This window comes from Anser brachyrhynchus (genome assembly GCF_964034855.1).
Source record: "Anser brachyrhynchus genome assembly, chromosome: 12".
In the NCBI taxonomy this organism is placed as follows: domain Eukaryota; kingdom Metazoa; phylum Chordata; class Aves; order Anseriformes; family Anatidae; genus Anser; species Anser brachyrhynchus.
Window position 1 is genome coordinate 1,017,392 of NC_137707.1, and position 17,894 is coordinate 1,035,285.

Genomic DNA, 17,894 nt, shown 5'->3' on the forward strand with positions numbered 1-17,894 from the left:
ATAAGAGAATGGTAAGGTAAATAAACAAAAAAGACAAGATACACAAACCTCATTTTCAAGATTAAAACCAGTACAAATAACTGGGAATGGTTAAAACTATCGTTCATTATATATGAAAAGTAGAGACTGTTCAAAATTGGAAGCCTATTGAAAAATTATGAAGTAAATATCATACGCCTGTAAAACTACTTCAAAATGTATATTACATATCAGCTTAGAATATGGCAAATTCAGTGAAAGCCTGAATGCTAGCAAAAAGGTTTGTCTTTCAAGCATCACGCCAGGAAATCTACAGAACGGCCATGTGTAAATACACACTGAAATAGAATTAATTTTTATATAAATTTCAATAAAAATATTTTTTAATGTGGTCTATAGTATCCTTGTTAATATATTGATCTATAGGTGGAAATCATAGCAGATAGCTAATGTTAACTATTTTTAAAAGAAAATTAAAACATTTTATTCTTGTCTCCTTTTTCTTTTTTTAAATTTTGATAAGTTACATTGCTATAAAATTTCCAAAGGTGTGAGGGGTTATTGTTTATTCCTTAATATTTTTAATTTAAAGGCAGATGTTACCTTTTTTATACATTTCAAAATGACTTGGAGTTCTGGAGAAATGGAAGCCATCACAATATATTATTTTTACGTATACATATACATGTATGTGTAATGCACATATGCGTTATAATGAAAACCACTGGAGATGTCCAGGCAGTGCTCAGACAAACAGCAAGACATCCTGCCCCTACGATCTCACAGAGTCACTTAAAGCGAGAGAGAACAAGAGGGCGGGGGGAAAAGCGGGAGATAATAAGGGAAGAATAAAATCATGATTAGAAACATGTAATCGCATAAACTAACTGCACACGTAAAATAATGGTTTCAAGTTGTTTTCATGTATGCTTGAAGGAAATTAAAAAAGCTAAGCTTAAATGCTTCTCGACTGACCCATCGCTGCTACCTTTTTGAGATCTCCTCCCCGGTACCATGCTACGATGTGTAAGTCAAACACCTCTATTGCACCGCACACACACACCTAAAAATGCTGGGGCGGGGGGGGGCTGTAATTGAGCTGGACCACACATATTCTCTCATTCAGAATAAATCTATACGAACTGGATCCAGCATTTTTAAAGTAATGCTGCTTGTGCGGTCTGCTGCTATCTCAAAGAAACAAGAAACTATTTTCACATCTCATTCCCATAATGGATGAGCTGCAGAGCAGATGAACACTCTGTTCGGTTTGTCACATAGACATGAAAATTCTTTGATACTTCTACATTCAGCTTTCAAAGCCAAGCTGTTTTGCCAGTCCACTTGTATACATTAGAAACCATGATGGTCACAGACAGTCTTTGTTTGTGGTGTTTCGTTTTGTTTTGTTTTTAATGGAAAAAAGCATATGTAAATAATCCCTAATGATCAGGTCAATGGTCTTAGGGTTAAAGCGGGGCTTTACGCTGCTTTTTGAAAAGCTGCCCTGCTTCGTGGCCCTGCAGCATCGTTTCTGGAGCAGTCTCTGGGAGCAGAGCGAGCCCCTGGGGCTGTCCCTGCCCCGTACTGGGGCTGGCCGGTGGCCGGCCGGGAACCTTCCAGCAAGAGCCAGCTGATTTTCTGCTCCGTTATCCGCAGGTGGAGTTCAAACAACCACCCCAGAAAGGCCCGCACTTTGGGGTCCAGTTTTTATCTTGTTTATACCATTTCAATACATCTGAGTTCAATGAAATTAATCCTGATTTACAGCAGTAAGCGAGCAAAATAATGGTTCTAAGTGGTGTAACCTTTTACCGTCTTTCAGTTGCCAAAGTCTACCAGCTGTTAAGTCTATCAATTTTGCTCTTTTCATTTTTTCAGGCACATTCTACCTTCAGTTTCTGCTCAAAATTCAATTGACTTCAATGGGATTTCTGTGTAAGGAGCAAGGCTCGAACGCAGCCGCTGAGACAAATCTGCCGTCGATTTCAGCAGCCGTGAGGCCGAAGGCGCCGTCCCCGGGAAGGGACGCCAGCAGAGGAGGAGGTCTCTGCGCAAAGCCCACTGCGCAGGATTAACACATAAGCAAGATCTTATTTATAATGACTCGTTCATTTAAAAAAATGCAAAGCACAGTGCTTTATCTGTTATTGTGCCGTAAGCTTCCAATACTCGCTGCTAACTACTTTGAGTTATTAGTGCTGCCAAGGTTGGCTATGCCTGAAAATCTTTGTTGACTCAGTTTCAATGAAAGTAGGGGTAAATTAGTGATGTCACCACCGGAAAGCACAATATTTTTGCTGTCAAATATGCTTTGAAAAGTTGTTTAAACAAAGGGAAGTAAAACACCTAGCTATGAAAGCTATATAGAAACATGATCACTGAACTTTACATTTAGGAAGAATTAAGCTTTTAAAAAGTTTTTTCCACTGAAAAAGCCTTTAATGGTAGTTATCCAGGTGGCCCCTGGATTTATTGTTGGATTTCGCTTTGACTGCTATGGAGTTCCCAAGGGCACTATTATGTCAATAATTTCGAAGGCAACATTTTATTCCAGGTAACTGAAATTCCTTAGAAGATGAGAGCTTCAGCTTGGAGATTCTCGGATCCCATTCGAAATCACTCATACTGACTACAGTAGAAATTTAAAAATAAATTGTTGTATAGCCTTCTGCTTTCAGCTATATATATAATCTATATATATATTTATAAACATTCTTTATATAACAATTCAGAACTTAATTCCCCTTGACGCTATTAAAACTATATATTTAATTACATTCATAAAGGAGTTGCCTGGGATACAGTCAAAACCTACCACTAATTCAACATGTATTATAGATTAACACACTTTGCGATTCTGAAAATTTAGTAAGACGGGTCATACGCTGTCTTCGTTCTGGGCATGGAACTTCCATCAGAGTCAGTCAACAGCCTTTATTTATAAAGTCTGGGTTTTTATGAAGAAGTCTATAATGACTATTTTTGGTCAAGCTTAAAAGAAAAAGAAATGGCACAAAGGTCTTCTGGTTTCCAATGCACAAAGCATATTTTGCTAGTAGGAAAAGTAGAGTAGGACTTCTATCTAGACTAAACAAATTTCAGTACAAAATGATAAATGAATCAAGGAACTTACACTTTGAGATCCTAAATTATATTAAGTCTCTGATTTTATGAAGCCAGAAAAAGGTCATTTCGTGATACTTATAAGCTACAGTAAATAACTAAAATTTATGTGGGACGATGATTTTAATAGTTATTATTCTCAAAATCTTGATAATCAATACAACTTGTAAGAAATCTGAGAAATTAAACTGAAAATATAACATATATTATATAAGATATGTATTATTATTATATAATAATACATAGTTCCTTTTAAGAACTATGATGTTTAATGTCCACTGGCCATGTTTGTTCCACAGGTCACATATAAAAATAAATTTACTATATTTCTTGCATTTGATTAACAGAAAGCGCCTAATGATATGTGTCCAAATTCCCAGAACGGTTGTCCTTGTGTTGGTGTCTATACAGGCTGTCTTGCATAAACTGAAAACCATCTGTCATAAATACATAATCGCTTTTAAATCCACCACACCCATTCCTCCTGCTCCCCAAAAAGGATGCATGTGAAGTATGGTCTGCCCCTGAAATATTCCTTGCAAGTTGCTAAGTGGATATAAAAGAACACAGACCTAAAATAATCTGCAAATAACTGTAACATAAGCCCTGAAAAATGCTTTTGGAGCTGGAGAGAGGGGGGAGAAACAATTCCATCGCCCGGAGTCGACTCAGAACCCGATTCTGAGTGAAGCATTCGGGCAATATTGTTTGTCCCAAGTTTATTTTGTAAATTTGAGAGATGATTGCTACAAATCTTATTTAAATCAAGCTTCCTTTTGAATATTTTCTTGTAATTGAACAAGTGTTAAACTGCATCAGGCTGTCACAGCTGTTACAATACATGAACCACACTTACAGTAACAGCTTTCGTTCCACATTTTTGTGGAGTAGTTTCCATAGCACTATGATCAGGGTTTGCATATTTTTATACCACTTGCATATTGAAAATAAACTCTGATGTTTAGATTGCTTTCTCCAAGTGCATCTGGTACTTAAATTTCCTGAAAAACTGAGCAGGCAACTCTGATTTAATACCAAACAGCCAGAGTATAACACCTTGTTCTATTTTTTGTAGAGTTATTTTTAGCCTTCTTTTCTCTTAAATTTGTAACTAAACAGTATATCGCATGAGAAAGCTTTGAAATACGCATTTATCTTAATTGTCACCCATGAATTAAACATTACGGCAAACTTTTCCATTCACAACAATATACAATACAATCAGATATTCTCCATGTAATAATACGCTTTGCATAATTATCTATGCCTCGATTCAACGTCTAGAAGAGACAAAAAGAAAAGTGCGCAGAAGTTTTAATTAAACCCCGGTCCTCGTGCACAGGCACCTGCCTCTGGCCAGCAGCCCCAGCCCGGTGCCACCTGGGCGCACGATGGCACAGCCCCGGCACGCCGTGCACGCGCCTGGGGCCAAGCTTATTCCTGACCAAGGAGCCGCCTTCTTATTAGAAAAATATACACAACTTTATATGTCTTGAGGGAAACAACCTAATGAGCACAAGCTCTTCTTTGGAAAGCAAAGCAAAGCCAGCACGAAGATGGCTTGTGTCCTGCTGGCTTCCCCCCAGAGCCGACCCCAGCCGCCCGCCAGCGCTCGCGGCCGCGAAGCACGGGGCCACGCCGTGCCGGCACCGCTGCTGCCTGCGAAGCGCCCCACGAATTAGCAGATTGGAAATTAGCAAAATACAGCAATGCCGTTCACTTTAAATTTTAATAAGAAACAGAGACATCTTCTCTCTCTTTCTTTTGCTGTTCCTCCCTCTCCTCTAAGAACAGAAGGCTGCTGGTGAAAGGAATGAAAATCTGGAAAGAATTTGGGGTGGACTGGCCAACCCCCTTTCATTTCCTTCAGATGTTTACAATCTAGCACCTTTCTGAAGACAAAGATGGGAAAAAAGCTATTTTTTCTTTTGACTGAAGGGTGAGACAGGGGGGTATTAAAAACTGATCAATGTAATTTTTTTCGCAGAAGTATTTGCACATCTGTGAAATAATGTAATTTATGAAAAAAATCTTTTTATATGACATTCATGATTATAGCCTGATCTGGAAAATTATTCAAATATAAAATTAAATACTCAAAAACTAGCTGTGCTGTGGATGACTGAGCTTTTACCAGCTGTGCATCACACTTCTGTAATTCTATTAAAAGTATATAAGTGAGGCTTTCCAACTATGTCTGAATCTCTTTTAAAAGGAATGTTACATTTCTAAATGTCTTTATGATCAGTTGCGTTTTGTTTTTTCTTGATTATCATCCCAGTTGTTGGATACATTTTATCTGACTGTACGAAAAAGAAAAAAAAAGGAAAAAAAAGAGAGAGAGAGAGGAATGCATACCCGTGGAAAGCGCTCTATAAATTATATTGTATTTTATTATCACAGGGCTTAAGGAAAAATTGGCTCTTAAGAAAGGTTAAAAACCTTTAAAGTGCATTCTTCTGTTTGGCTGAAATTGCCTTTGATTTAACGCGATCCATCTGGGCCCGGTACCTGGCCACCTCCCTGCTCCGCCCGCCCCCAGCCCGCGCGAGGCCCGGCCGCACGTGGGGCGCCCAGGAGGCGGCCGTGGGGCGAAGGCCCCCGAGCGAGCGCGAAGCCGCAGCCGCTCTGCTCCCAGGTTTCTGAACGCCTCGTCCCCTGCAAGACGAGCGGAGTGCCTGACTGGTCCCCAGCATTATTTTACACGCCGAGCCGCACGCCCCGCAGTCAGGTCGGGAGGGGAAGGGCTCCGCGTGCTTCCACACCGTTTTCTCCTCGGTTTCAAGGCGTTCTGCTCGATCCCAGCTGCGTCGGGCAGGACTGCACGGCCAACCTGCCCCGTAGCACAGGCACAGGCTCCGCATCAAAGTTTGCCCGTATTTTCTAAGCTTAAATATAACATTTGGCACAGATCCTCCGCATCTTTCTTATTATCTACAGGTTACAGATAGTATAATCTTGAAATCATGTGCACTTTCCCATGTAACAAGCCAATATTTTGATTAAAAGGGAAAATACAATCCTAAAACCAACCTAAATGCTCCGGTATAAACTAGCCATTAAAAGAAGAGCACCAACAAAAGGCCACATTAGTAAAAGACAGGATCTGCAGCTGTAGTTTAGCAGGGAGAGAGACAAAATAAGGGATAAGATATTGTTTCTGCTGCCTAAGACAGACGGACTTTAATAACACTTAACAGAATGATGCACATTAACGATCTCAGAAAGCACTTCTTATGCCTCATCCATCATGCGGAGGAGAAAATGAAGCCTTCGACAGCATTAGGAATTATTCTAGATCTTGTCAGTAATTCGCAGCTTCTCTGTAGTATCGTAACACAAATTTGTGTGTATGAGACACTGACCATTAATCTAAGGGCTTTTTTTCACTCGCCACAGCGTGCTGAGAATGTATCAATTGTTTCATGGAGAAATTTCACAGATGAAGCCTTACTAAATAAAACACGGAAGAGGAAAGAGATATAGACAGAAACATAAACAAGGGGAACTCAGAGACAAATTATTATCCTTAAAACAAAAAAACACAATAAAATCTCCATATATGTGTTTTCTGAATGGGCAACAACAGACCTCATTCACTGAAAATAGTCAGAATATGCAGTGATTATAAAGTTATGCTCATACATACAAACAGACTTATATTTAATTTTCTGGGAGCCTTTTTTCCCCTCCTTACCAGAGCATAGGAAAAAGCCTGATCTCTCTCCTCCCAGGAGAGTCGTGTATTTTTACAAATAGTAGCAAAACAAATTTCAATGCAAAATGCCATACGACTAAATAAACAATAGCTTTTGGCAACCTTTTCCTTAAGTCGAAATCTGCTGTTAATCGCATGATAGCTGTTTCAACTGGAATCTGTACTACAAAGGAAAATGTCCATAAATATTTGTACAGCAAACTCCTAAGAAAAAAACCCTCTGAGTACGCTCCAAACTCATTTCTATACATGTGACGTAAAGATGAAAGCTAATGAGTTATATGAAGTTTATGATAAATTAAAACTGTTCTGCTTCCAAAACTCATACAGCAAGCAGATGTATGTTTACATAGACGTGATCGACTGCTCAACAGCAGAACACTTGTCAGACAGAATGAGGTGAATTCTCCCCTAGATGTGGAGGAGCTGAATTGTCTCAGGAAAAAAAAAAAAAAAGGATGGAATTTGACAAATACTAATCATGCAGCAATAATCAGCCTTGCAGTGGCCTAAAACATACACTATTTTATCTCAATTGAAATAGCGACATATATCCAAGAAGTCCTCAAAGAAATTTGGATTTAGATAATATATTGTGATTGCAGCAGATATGCAGGATTAAAATCATTCTTGATCTTCAAACAGAATAAGAATGTATAGTTCTGTTTACCGCACATATATTTGTACATAAAAGATATGACAAATATTTTAGGTTATTTAGAAGCCCATATTTCTTTATTTTCAATTTGTACACACCGAATACTGGGAAAGTGATTTGACAGTCACAGGTAATAGGCACAAATTACAGATTAAACTCATTAGAAATTATAAACACTCATATAGTCTCCTAAACCCCCTGACAAAACCTGAAAATTAGAAATCCAATAACCAAGCATCAATAGGGTCTTTAACGGCTGGACAGATGTTTAAACTGCACGATGCTCATGTCAGGAGCGAAACGAAACAGTTGAAAATCAAGGTTTGCACGAAATAACAAGGCACTAATGTCAGCATATAAACTGTTTCAATCCATCTTTTGGCATTAAATTACATTCTTCTATAATTGTATAATTCTGTTGTTCATTCATTTTGCATAATATGAATAAAATAAAATAAAATAATTAAATAAATAAAATAAAATAAGGAAAATATGCAGATGAGGGAGACCGTTCTAAAACACTCTGCATAGCCATCCTCAGAAAAGGATTACTATCAAATTGATACATACAAAAAGTCAGGACTATTGTCAGAAAATAAATGTAAATAATGCTTAAAAATAAAATCTTATCAGCAAGCTTTAATTCATGGCTTATTTAATTAAATCACAGAGGGAAATATTGCAGGAATGGTCACCTCACCAACAGTAACTAGATAAATCCCTAGGAGCGGGCACTGGGATAGCAAAAGAAAAATTGTTTGTGTTCCTAGTGTTCGGTCTGACCTGGGAAGGATAACAAAAGAATCTGGCATGAATATGTATTTTTATAGAGCGTGCTGCTGGTAAACATACCAAATAAAATAGAGTGGATTATTTTAAAATAGTTTCTCCTTAACTCTCAATATGTTTAATATGATGATATGAAAAACTATATATAAACCAGAAACATATTCAGCCCGTACAAATTCTTTACAGCGCAGTAAAAAGGCAGCCAGATTTCAGCAGAAGAAAACAAACAAACAACAGAAACGCTCCGAAGCTGCCCTGTCTCTCTGCAAGCCTGCGTGCTCTCCAGTGCCGAGATAAAGACCCAATCTGCTCATCAAACACCTCCGGGCTCGGCCATCTAATAGGAACAAATTGGCAATGACTGCCCAAGCAAGTAACACAGGCCCACTGATTTGTAGATTGATACTGATGCCTAATGATCCCCTTGGGCAGATCAATAGCAACAATCCTCATCCCTGCCTTTCTTCTTTATTGGCACGGAGGACGGAGGCGAGCAGAAGCCGTGCGCGCGCTCCCCAGCACCGCCGCTCCCGGCCACGGGGCAGCAGGGGCTCCTCCGCCATGGGGGCCGAGGCCGCCCGGCCTCGACGCCTTGCCAACGGAGGGAGAGCACTGCTGCCCATGCTCCCCCGCCACGTGAGTGAGCACCAGCGGTGGCTCCTGGCCACCCCGAGCACGTGCCACCGGCCCGGGCTGGGCACGAGGACCGCTGCCACCGCAGCCGGGATGCAGCGCCCGCGGCCAACGCGTGCCAGGCCAGGCCCACGGCTGGGCGCTGGTGCCCAGACAGCGCCGAGACGCCAAGGATGAGGTGAAAACACAGCACGTGTCAGCACCACGCTTTAAAAGTTGAGACTGCTAAGAACTCGAGGCAAGCACGGTGCTTCGGTGGCACAGAAATGAAAGAGGGGGCGGCCTGGCCATCGTTTAGGAAGCCAGGCCGTACGGACAGGTGGATTTACCCTGCGGATCGCCGCAATAGGGATGTACTGCGCTTCTTCTCTTGGTGCTCCTGCCTTTTCCCTCCTCGACTTTCAGTTGTCTTGTTGTCTCTTAGTGCACTACAGTGTGATCAATCAGGCAGTTTCAACGCAGGATTTTTATTCAGTTAACCGTGAGTCACTTTCATCCACTTCCCCCGGCCCCACCCCTTGGAAGAATTAGGGATTTTCTATTTATTTATTAATCTAGTGAATACAGTTATCCCATTAGTATATCCTTTTAAAGTCCCTGGTAATACCTAAGAAAAACTAATAGAGGTGCTTTTTTTTCTTTTTTTTTTTCAGTGAATTAATGTTAGTGACGTTCTGCAGACTTGTGAGTGGTCATTTGCGGCACCGGGGCTGCCGGCAGGCATCGCCAGCAGCACTGAGGGTCTGCGGCAGCTTCCCTCGCTCTACAATAACTGTGTACGAACACAGACCTTACCGGGCGCACCCAAATTAGCAGGTAAGCAAACACAGAACAACAACAACAACAAAAACAGCAGAAAGTTTGTGTCTGCCGAGTATGAAATATTAATCCCGCAGCGAATGGGTGCGTAATGCCATCTGAACCGCTCTCCCCCTGCGAACTGCCCTGCACACACCCTCAGGCCCCTGCTGAGCCCACGGGCAGGATGAGAGCACAGCCTCGGTTCTTAAATCGCATTCAGCCCCACGGCCGCCCGCCCGCGATCTGCTTTGTTCAGCAACCGCCGTGGTATTTTTATTCTTTATGGCCGTTTTATTAAAATGTGGATAAAGCAAAAGGAAAAGGATAAAATTAAATTTCACTGACTGTAAATTCCTAAAACGTCCCTCCAATAAAAGATTTCCTTTTAACAACAAAACCGCCTTTCCCGTCTCTCCCCCTGTGCTGTCGCACGCCCGCAGCGAGCACGGAGCCGCGCTGACACCCGGCTGCCCCCCGCCCGCCCCGCGGGTCCCAGCTCGGGGCTGCCCCCCCGGCACACGCGGCCCTTCTGCCGGGGCTCCCCCCCCCGCCCCGGGGCCGTGCCGCAGCCCCGCTCCTGCCAGCACCGGGGGCTGCGATCGCCGCCGCCGTCGTACCCACGAGGAGCCGCGGCCGGGCCCCCGCCCCGGCGGGGGGCAGCGGGGGCCGCTCCGCACCGCCCTGGGCCCGGCCCTGCCCGCAACCCCCCCCCCGGGGCCGTCCGTGCCCACGCGCGACCCGGCCCTCGCGCCTCCCGCGGACACGCGGCCGCAGCCCCCGGCCCCGCGCCCCCACGCGCGGCCCCCACGCGGCCCCCGCGCGGCCCCGGCGCCCCCACGGAGCGCGGAGGCAGCGCGCGGCGAGGAGCGGCCGCGGCGCCGGGAGGAGGGAGGGGAGCGCGCACGTGTCACGGCGCAGCCCCGCGCCCATTTGCATATTCACATGAGCTCCGTTCCCAGATTGCTTAAGCAGGCAAGAAGTTAAGGTGTCTTCCCCACCCACCTTCCTTCCCTCCCTGCTCCGCAGAGAAACGGCGATTTATAACCAAAAAGGGAGCGGGAGGCAGAGAGGGGAGAGGGAAGAAAGGGTTCGCGCAAACTGCCTTACCTCCGCCGGCTGGCTCCCGCTCTCCGAGGAATTCCCCCTGGTTCCGCTAGAATTTTTGAGAACCATCCTTCAGGGTTTTTAGTTTCCCCTTCCTCTCCCTTCCTCCTCCTCCTCTCTCGGTGTTGTGACTGGGTTTATAAAAAAAAATAAAAAAGACAACTCCATGTTAAGCTAGCAGTCAGGGCATCGTGAAGTCTAGGGCTACAGGGGGAGGGAAAAGAGGAGGGGAGGGTCACAGCTTAATGCCTTACAAAAGGGAGCCAAAAGCCTCTATATTTTTTTTTAATATCCTATACAAAACGCCGGCATGCATATACATGTAATACACGCGCGCGCAGGGCAACGTACATGTCACTAATTAGATTTTCGCCAAAAAGTGTCGAGGCTCAGCCTATGACGCAAATAAACGCAACGGCATTCGGAGTTAACGTGGGAACTCCATCCCTAACCTGCCCTGTTGTTCCTCCGTGTGCACAGACACCCGAGGAGCGCGAGGTTTTATGTAGCGCGCCGCACTGTTTGCGATAGCTCGCACAATGGTTGAGCATCCAGGTCCAGCCTTAGCCCCACGGAGCTGGCTGGGGCTGCTTCCCTGCAACGGGGCCGGTACCGAGGAGCACTTCTGCACAAATTAATTTCCACGTCGCACAGCTCTAACGAGAGCGGGAAAAGAAGGGGGGGAAACAAAATCGTGCATCCCCTTGCAAATACACCAAAGTGGCGTCCCCGTGTTTACGGAGAGGGTGACCAGGAGCGCAGGCCTATTGTTCTGAAAGGCACAGCTTTTGTTAGCCCGGGCGGCACAGGCTCTGCCCCCAGCCTGCCTGGTTCCTCCAAGGAGCTCGGATCCCTTGCACCAAGCACGCCACCGCTCCGTGGATCGCGTCCACTTTTTAACAACCTTGCATTAAATGTTTGCTGCAAATACGCGGTGCGTACACGTGGCACTTTTTTACAAACGTGTCATTACCATGAATGATTAAGGGCTTCGTTGCTCCCCTGTGCAAGGTCTTAGATCTGATTGCTGACTGATTGCTGAGTTCCACTGTACACCTCACAACATGATTTCAGTGAGAGGGTCGGGAAAAAAATGCACTTTATTAAAGATATTTTTTTTTTTGCACACAGAATATTTAGGAACGGTCAAATTTATTTTTGCAATTGGCAAAGGCAGGTTTGCTCCTAAGCTGAACCATCGCGAGTCGTGTTTCATCCCAGCGTACATTTTTATGGAGAAGTTATAAACCCCTGAAATATGCGGTGTCTATCAGGAACACTGGATGTTAGATCACACGCCGCAGCAGCGGGAGCCGCTTTCTCTGATGCAGGGGCTACAGAAGCTAGCGCAGGAGCGGTGTTTGCGTGTGCGCTTGTACAGTAACTCCATGTGCGTTTGCCACTGTACGGGGCTGCGGCGGTTGAGGGCAGACAATAGGAGCCGGGGAGAGCGAAGGAGTTAACGGGAGCTCTGCTCCTGCTCCCGCCACCAAGTTGCACGGGGCTGAGCGGGGACGAGGAAAGCAGGTCAGTGGCTACCAACTGGTTAAGCAAACGCCAAAACAAAGAGTGCTTCTTTATTTTGACGAGATCTTGGTAGGCACGCTTTCTTATAAAAAATAATTTCTCTGCCTTTGTTTCTCTCCTCCTTCAAAGAGAGTGGGAAACGTGGTCCTTTGTATTCACGCCTGGTTTCCAAAGGAAGAAAGGTGATTTTTAAGAATCTGGCCACCGAGCATGAGTTACTCGTCCTCCACCCAAAACTGATTAAATAAAAAAAAAAAGGGAAAAAAATTCTTTGACAAGACTCAAAGGGTCTCTGAAATAAAGAAGAAAGAAAAAACATCCAAAACATTAGAGACAGAAACATTATATTTCAATATTATCATATGAATTAAATGTAATCCTTGAAGCGACTAGTCCCAGGGGTCACATATTAGGCCATTTTTTTCTTTTTTTTTTTTATTTAATAGAGGTCATCCAGGCTGAAAAGCAGAACCCAAATGAAAAGCATCTTCAATGTGGTTATAACATGAGCTGCACGAGGTCAGGCAGTGTCTTGTATGGCCTCATAAAAAATACATAACCAGACAGCCTAATAGTATTTCTTTGCATTCATTTTTGGATGGGAACTGGCGGGTGGGGGAGGGGGAGGGAAGGGGCTGATGGAGATAGGAACATATAAAAAACCGCACGTACATTTCCATAATGTGCAGCTTTTAATACATTTCAGTTAGGAAAAAATGAACATTCATTTTAAAAGATGCCTCAGTGAGCTTTCTTTAAAGGACCAATCCTAAGAACTATTTCTATGGCCCTAAAAACAGAGGTGGCGTTTTAGCGTAGCCCTGTGCGCGCGTGCAGCTCCTACACACACACGTGCATTTATTTAGGACAGTGGTGCTATAGCCACGCTTAATTGGAAGTGCAACCATGTTGGGCTTGCTTTCATTAAAAATTCCTAATGCACTTTGTTATTTGTCCGTACACAAACACAGCCTGATTAATTTGAATTATTTCTCTTCTGAAAAGAAATACAGATGAAAAACCCCGGTTACGTGGTTTCTGCTTTAATTTGCTCTCACAGGGGAGGGGTTTGCCCAGCACAGAATTTATGCAGGTTGCAAAGATACACCGGGTGGGAGAGAGGGCAAGAGAAAGGCAAGGCATAAAAGGGAGCGAGGGGGGATAAATAAAAATAAACAGCGCTAAAAACGCTGGGAGATAAGAGAATCTCTAAATATTGCCTCCCTTCCCCCTCTCCCAAATATAGCCTGGAGACGAGTGACCCTGCTGGGGAGCGAGCCGCAGAGGTGACCCAATGCTAACCAGCCTGTTAGAACTAATAAGGTGCGCTCCTAAGCCACTCAGCTGACACTGGGGCATTGTGGAAATAACTCTCCTTGTTATTGCCCATCCTCAGCTTGAAATTTACTACTCCTTTGCATTATTAAAGAGACAGCTTGCATTCACTATGGGGGAGAGGAGCTGGGCAGGATAAATAACTGTGCACGATTTTTTTAATGTTATGTTTGTGCTCTCTGTAGTCTTTATATTAAGATTCTGAGCATTAAAGCATGCTGGGTTAATGGGTTGTTATTTATTATTTGAACTGTTTTCAAAAATAAAATCTAGTTTGGAAAAATAAGAATTTTTTCCCCCGTGGCAAACGGTCAGAAAACAGGAAATGCGTGAACCATCGCAGGGGAGGTCAGGCTGTGGCCAGCGGCAGGCCTTGTGGGACAGAAACCTTTCCAAAACGCTTCTCGGCAGCACCGCTGCTCGTTCACATCCGATGGGGAGCAGAACAGAGCAAAACAAAACAAACAAACAAACAAACCCCACCACAGCAGATAGCATGGATTATGACGCTGGAAACAAAAAAGACCTGCTGCAAAATGAATCCACTCTTGCGAGACAGCATGAAAAGGGCGTCAAAATACGGAGCTGCTTTGCGTTCTCTGGGCTCTCACATTTTAAAGCAATTGCAGAGAAAGGTAAAACTCTGAGACAGAAGTAGGCGGAAAAAAGCAATGTTCATCATGCCCTGCCCACGCGAGCTTCCCCAAAGCAAATCCAGAGAGGAGGTGCAGCTGCCCCAGGAGCTGGCCGCCCCTCTGCGGGGCAGCTGCGAGGGCGGCAGCGCAAGCACCGTGCTGGGATTTACCTTGGCACTTAGCAGACCGAGCGCTATCGAAAATGGGCTGAGCTGCTCGTCCAGAATATTCTGCCACCTCTGAATCGGTTTTCACGGGCAGGCGTTTTAACCTCGGTCACCGTAAGGGCTGGAGAGGCCGTACCACGGGGGGTCTCAGGCCGCAGAGCAGGACCCTACAGCCCCTGCTGCAGCCTGGGCCTGGCCAGCAGGGGAGCAGCTATACTAACAGAACTCGAGTATTGTTAATTTTGTGTAGCAAATCTGAATTAACATTGGAGACATCACCGTGAATAGTGATCGATGATAAATAAAATCCTCTGGGTAAATACAGAACGCCACTTAGCAGACCATAGTGGGCTGGCAGAAGCACACGCTGTGTCTGAAGCCAAGGAGGCTTTGCGTCTCTCTTGGTATTTCATCGGATGCCATGAAATTGGTTACTGGAGGGATTTGAGAGAATTCTTAAGAGAACACAAGAGCCACAGCAATGCGTTAGCTGTCCACACCAACTGTTTTGTTTCTGCAAGTTCAGAGACAACCCATTCTTCTGAAAGGTTAATGTGGTCAGCTGCTGGGAAGACCTGGGATGACAGCAGGAATCAATGCATAGTAATGTGATGAAATACATGTAGCTGCCGTAATACGCCGGAGGAGCGTATTGTGACCATTGAGGGACCAAGGAGCAGACCTAGGAGCAGCTGTGATTTGAAGGGAGCAGTCCAGCAGCCCAGAAGACCACTCTTGGTGGGAGCAGAGGGGCCCTGCGCACGCCGGGAGGACAGGGTGGGACGCAGCGGTTTTGGCTCGTGCTCCGTGCAGCGCCCTGGTGCCGCAGGACACGTGCCATGGAGCAGCCCGTGCATCCCGAGGGACCTGCCTGCCGGGTGCAGGATGCTGCCAGCAGCACGCCGTGCCGGCAGCTCCCCTGGAGGCTGGGTGTCGTGGCACCTAACTGGCAGGGTAGCGGCTGGCCAGGCTGCTGCGCTCACCGTGCTCTCTCAGGGTGTCACGGGTTCACAGCAGGCAGACCTGGAACCACGAGTCTGATCTAGTGGTCACGGGAGAGCCAATAGCTTAGGAGTAGATCAAAGATGACCCAAAGCTTTGAAAGAGGCATGTCGAGAGCTGTTTCTCCCGGGAGGTATTGAAAACCATCAAATCACTGGAAATGCTCCGTGTGCGCACAAGTTGATCATCCTGGAACCGCAGCCCAAACAGCGTCTGAACATGGATTTATAACTCTTGTTTAAAACTAACTCTGTGCCTATCGCGAAACCAGCCCGAGTGAGGTTTTAGCATAGGCATACAAAGTGTGTTTAAATACAAAATGTCAACATACATTTATGGTAGCAAATAGCAAACAAGAAGTATTGCTTCAGAGCAAAGGGATAACTGCCAGCTAAGACGGGAAAATGAAATCCAGATTTTTGATAGTACCAAATATAAACAAGGAATTAAAGTGGATACCTGGACAAACAGGCAAACCAGGAGCCTTACTGACTCTCTCAGTTATTCCCTTCCTGGCATCCTAATTTTGTGAGTCACCAAAAGTAGCCAAATTAGTCCTGTCAGCAACTGAGCTTGCAGATATTCATAACTGCTATACATTTATGTATGCCCAAAGTATAAAGTTACTGTTATAAAAACACAGCTGCATATACATATTTTTAATCAAATACCCCTCCTGTAAGTCATGATAATAGCAACAAATGTAATGTTTTATATTCTGGTTGTAATATCCAAAAGTTTTTGGGTAAAATCGAAGGTGTGGAGACTCACAGGGCTGCGTTAAGCAGCTCTTGTGCTCAGCCTTCAGGTGGTAAAGCTTAAGTAACGAGAGTATTAGAACCGTGACAACACTCTACTGGATTTAAAAATACAATTTTCAAAACTGATTGCCAAACTCTGATCTCAATAGCATGCCAATTTTTTCAGCTCTGCCAGCTGATCCCATAAAAAGTATTATTTCGCCGTACAAACGCAGGCAAAGTTAGGCATCCAAAGAAGAGCAATTTGACTCTAGGGTTTCTAATCCCCTGCAGCTCTCTCACTAACACTGAACATTCTCTTGAACCGACATCAAAAACACAATTATAAAAACAACAGCCAAAATTATTTCTTATATAACCGGATTGTATCAGTGCCGGATCTGCCACATTAAACACAGCAGTGGTTAACCTGCTCCACTCTTAATTCCATACCTCTTGTTTAGACTGACTGTTTAAATGGCTGTCTTGCTATCTTGGCTTTTCTATGTATCACATTTTATTAATTTTAAACCTGCTTCTTCTGCTTTTTTGATATCTAGTGGGCTTCAGCACTGTCGGCTGTGAGGCCGCATGGTCTGCACAGCTTCTGTAGTGGGCAGGCAGAAGGTGGGGAAGGTGCTGGCTGTCGGCTGCAGCTGAATCCTGCTCGGGTTATGATCACGATCAGATCAGAGCTGTTTTGACAGAAGGTGCTTAGTGTGTAATTCCATAGACGTGCCTATCTGCGGAGCACAAGCAAACCAAAACTTGGGGTAGTGAGCCCGTAACAGAATAACCCCTGGTCTTCGTCATCAAGGGGCAGCCACTGATGGCCGAGCACGGCGGCGTGAGAGCCGCAGTGAGGACCAGCAGGGTCAGGAGCCTCCCGGACCGGTGTCCCCTGCAGGTGGCAAGTGGCCCAAACAGAAGATGTGACCCAGGTACGGATGGAGGAGGGCGAAGGTTAACAGTCTGCTGGGTAGGGAGCTGTGTTCGCCTCCTCCCATAGAGACCGGAGACCAGCACAGGCCTTGGACTAACTGAACAAAGGAGTGAGGGCCTGGCAAGGCTGAGAAGAGAGGCGGCTGGAGACAAATGCCTCTCACCTGGGAAAAAGGGCAGGAGAGGCCAAGAGAAGCGTGAAGCAGCTGTCGTGGTCACACAGCCTTGCAGCCCCAGCAGGACCAATTTCCGTACCGCAAAACCCCTGCATGTGCGTATCGCAGGCATCTGACATGCCTGTCGCTACTTTGCACCTCTGCAGTGTTTCTGCTGTAACTCTCTTGTACCTCCCTTTTCCTGCTCTCCAAATGTAATAGCAACTGACAAACAGATAAAACTTCTTTTAAAAAAACCTGTAACTAACGTATCTATAACAAATATATGTACGCATTTTAAGCCATTCTTTTGGGAATCAGAGTATTAGGTTGCTTTATACAAAACAGGACTTATCTGCTGAATATTCTAAGCAATATCATTCTCAATTATTAAAAAACAGCTCAGAAGGCTTTTAGCATGCAGAAAAATACCTAAATATATTGAGCCTCTCTATGTGTCCTAATGAAAACTATGAAGGGGGATTTGATTTTTGTTAGCTCTCTGTTTTTAACGTAGACCTGCAAGAGAAGATGGATGTCCCCAGGGGGGAAGGAGCTGGTCCCGGTCCAGCCTCCAGGCGTG

General features: G+C 44.7%; 1 protein-coding gene across 3 annotated transcripts in view; it reads right to left on the reverse strand.

Moving 5' to 3' along the window:
* Positions 1 to 17,894, reverse strand: part of ZFHX3 (zinc finger homeobox 3) — a 618,952-nt gene that overhangs the window by 505,692 nt on the left and 95,366 nt on the right. For 2 of the 3 annotated variants that reach the window (XM_080552446.1, XM_080552438.1), the window contains exon 2: positions 10,812 to 10,939. The gene's annotated coding sequence lies outside the window, so the exon portion shown is untranslated. Of the gene's footprint in view, positions 1 to 10,811; positions 11,726 to 17,894 lie in introns of those variants that run through there. The other variant, XM_080552447.1, reaches the window with a different exon arrangement.